The sequence below is a fragment of the Salvia miltiorrhiza genome, chromosome 1 (assembly GCF_028751815.1).
Source record: "Salvia miltiorrhiza cultivar Shanhuang (shh) chromosome 1, IMPLAD_Smil_shh, whole genome shotgun sequence".
NCBI classification, from domain to species: Eukaryota; Viridiplantae; Streptophyta; class Magnoliopsida; order Lamiales; family Lamiaceae; genus Salvia; species Salvia miltiorrhiza.
In genome coordinates this window covers 47,420,769-47,424,428 of record NC_080387.1, presented here as the reverse complement: position 1 = coordinate 47,424,428, position 3,660 = coordinate 47,420,769, and the positions used below count along the sequence as shown (strand labels likewise).

Here is a 3,660-nt window from a genome sequence, read left to right as displayed (position 1 = left end):
AATGTGTATTTTGTGTGTAGGTGAAAAGGTGTTTAAAGGGAAAAAAATTTACTCAAAAAGGAAAGAGTCTCACTTACAGTGGGACGCCCAAAATAGAAAGAGTCTCAGATACAGTGGGACGCCCAAAATAGAAAGAGTCTCAGATACCGTGGGACGAAGGGAGTATAAACAAACTAGATTAAAATGATATAGGTACGTATATTGCGTACAAATCAGAAACTATCAAGTTCCTTTTGTACTTTTCTTTAATCTTCCTATGTTACATAAACTACTAAACATTTGGATATTTTGCCTTTTATTTTATGCTTCCATTGTCGAAATTATGTGCAAATAATTTGTTTTTATTTTGCATGCACGCGTGATTAGATTAAATGAAAGTACAGAACTTTTCGGAAAAATAAATTTTAAAATTATACAAATGGATATATAATTTTCGGAAACCAATCGTCCATATTTAATTTAGTGCTTATTTGCTTCCCTTTTCATATCTGCTTTTGAAATATTTGTGTTATATGACATAATATTAGGATATTGAAGAAAAAGTTGAAAATGAATAGTAGGCAAAGGCAAAATAAAACATGGGGCTGTGAGGCCCATGAGCCCATTTTGTAGCTCAACTATCCCACATCGCACTTGCAAATAAATATATAGGCGTTTATAATGAGCAGAAACGCATGAGCATTTGTCCCTTCGGGGACATCCGATAAAATTGGAACGATACAGAGAAGATTAGCATGGCCCCTGCGCAAGGATGACACGCATAAATCGAGAAATGGTCCAAATTTTTTTTATGATCCATGTTATAGTTGTTTTTGAAAATTTAAATTTTGCGATCCAGTTTTAAGTTGTTAAATGTTGAGTTTTTAAATTTAATTGTCATATTAAATTTTTTTTTACTCATGATCATGTTAAACTTAAATGGACTTAAATCATGTTGTTCTTATATTCAGAATAGAGCATTTAAAGCCTAATTAATGGCTATATATGTAAAAGTTTACTTTTCATAAACTTAAATGGACTTATTTCAATAATATCATTAATAATACATGGTTTCCAAATAATAATAAATATTTTTAAAATTTTATTGTTAACCATTTCCACTCCACCGAGTAAAGTAGTAACAAGCAATGCCTAATCTTATATACGACATTAATATGAATTTGTTGAAGTGCTATACAACTATTCAATTCCAAATGATAATTCAAGTTAATACGACATTAATATGAATTTGTTCTGCTTATATATGTATTTCAAGAAGTTGATATGCAAAATCTTATATATGATACGATAACTCATTTAATTTACAACAATTCAACTACGTATCTTTCTTAATCTTTATTATTGTATTTTTATAAATAATTCATTTGATATTGTATTTTTAGTCCGAGCGAATTGGTCAAACAATGAGTTAATTAACCAGTAAGCTATCTGGTTTGGTCATCAGTCTAGTTTTAAAAGAAAAAAGAAAATCGAGCTTACATTGATTATGTTGGATAGTCTTATCTAAGTAAATTTTATATATATTCTGTGCGATTTATATAAGTAATGAGGTTGACACAAAACACATCAACAAATAGTGACATGTACAATATCTCACCAAATAAAATACTAGTCTAAAAAGCAAGAAGGCGATGATCAAAGTTGATAGTTGCGTTTTACCATAAATTTGCATAAAATGTGATAATTGCTTTTCAAATTACGTCATTTGATTCAATTTTTAAAAATTTCATGCAACATTTTAATAATTTCTAGGACATTTGTTTTATTTGAAGGAGGATAAGCGATAGAGTTTAAACTCTAAATTTTTTCTGCTAACATACTGGTTCAATGTCCACTTAATTAGTGACTTTCTAAGACATTTGATCATTGGAAAATGGGATTATGTTGATTATTCGAAACATTGGAAACAACTGAAATTTTGTTGTTGAAATCTATCCAAATAAAAAATGTACACTTCAGTATTCTCGACTCTTGAGACACAAGGTTTGACACAGTTCATGACATTGAATGTTTTTCCTTAAGAAAAATAATATTATACTATATATTTAATGCATGTTTGATATGCCTCATAAATTTAGATAGTAAAAAAGCCTCGTCTAAAAAAAATGGATAATTGCCTGTAAATTCTTAACGTTTACACCGAATTGGTTTTTGCACCTTTTTTTATTTTTCTACTTTTAAATACCTAACCTTTCGTTTTTGTCTCGAATTTATCCGGTGATCGGTTTTTTTTCATGCCGGTGCCGGAATTGACACTGTGGCAGCCGGAATAGATGAGGTGACAGCCGGAATTGACACCTAAGCACAATTATTACATGTGGTAAAAAAAATTTAAAAAAAAGAAGAAAAAAAATTACAACTCATCATCTTCCCAACCTAATTCACCTCTCATCCCTTCCCCCCACCCGCCGGCGCCGCCCACCGCCACCACACGCCGGCGTTGGCCACCCCCTCCCCCATCCCCAGACCCATCGGCCCTCCCCCATCCCCAGACCCATCGGCCCCTCCCCCAAATCACCAGATCCCGTCTGTCCCTCCCCAATCTCCAACCCGCCGCCGCCCATGCCGCCACCATCGCCGGCACCACCCCACACCATTCTCGCCACATTCGCAAGCACAGACGGCACACAAAGGGCAACAATTCGTGCCCTAGATCCCAGATCGCGGCGGTGCACAAAGGGCAACAATTCGTGCCCTAGATCCCTCGCCACCGTCAGGATTTGAAGGCGAATTTGTTGTGCAGGGATCGATTTCACCAAATCGCCATGAAATTGCCGATTTCAGAGGCTAGATTCGAGATGTGGGGAGGGGGAGCGTTGACGGGGGTCTTGGGAGGGGGAAGGGGGCGGCGAGATCAGGGGAGGGGGGAGGGGGAGGGCTGACGGGGTCTGGGGAGGGGGAAGGGGGCGGCGAGATCAGGGGAGGGAGAGGGCTGACGGGGTCTGGGGAGGGGGAAGGGGGCGGCGAGATCAGGGAAGGGGGAGGGTGAGGACTGACGGGGTCTGGGGAGGGGGAAGGGGGCGGCGAGATCAGGGGAGGGGGAGGGGGAGGACTGACGGGGTCTGGGGAGGGGGAAGGCCGACGAGTTTTGGGAATGGGGAAGGGGCGGCGCGCGGCGGGTGCCGCCCTGGTGGCAGGCGGCGGCGGCGGCGACGGGTGGGGAAAGGGGAAGGTAGGGTTTGGGAGTTTGGAAGGTTAGGGAAGATGATGAGTTGTAAATTTTTTTCTTCTTTTTTTTTTAAATTTTTTTACCACATGTAATAATTGTGCTTAGGTGTCAATTCCGGCTGCCACCTCATCTATTCCGGCTGCCACAGTGTCAATTCCGGCGTCGGCATGAAAAAAAACAGATCACCGGATAAATTTGAGACAAAAACGAAAGGTTAGGTATTTAAAAGTAGAAAAATAAAAAAAGGTGCAAAAACCAATTCGGTGTAAACGTTAGGAATTTACAGGCAATTACCCAAAAAAAAAAAGATAAATAAACTTATATATTTGGGACATCCGTAAAAGAAAAATAAGCCTATATAAATTAATAGGATGGAAGGAGTATAATTCTTTAATTTTTATGTCAAAGACTTTTACTAGCTCTTGGTGAAAATTAAATTATATTTTATAAGCATAAAAATCTATTACTCAAATTAAAAAGTAAGTTATTGA

At 38.0% G+C, this 3,660-nt stretch overlaps 1 non-coding gene across 1 annotated transcript; it reads left to right on the top strand.

Moving 5' to 3' along the window:
* Nucleotides 1-684: 684 nt before the first annotated feature.
* LOC131007466 (U6 spliceosomal RNA) lies at nt 685-787 on the top strand. Its single transcript, XR_009096165.1, has one exon. It is a non-coding gene; the product is annotated as a U6 spliceosomal RNA (small nuclear RNA).
* The last annotated feature ends 2,873 nt before the right edge of the window (nt 788-3,660 follow it).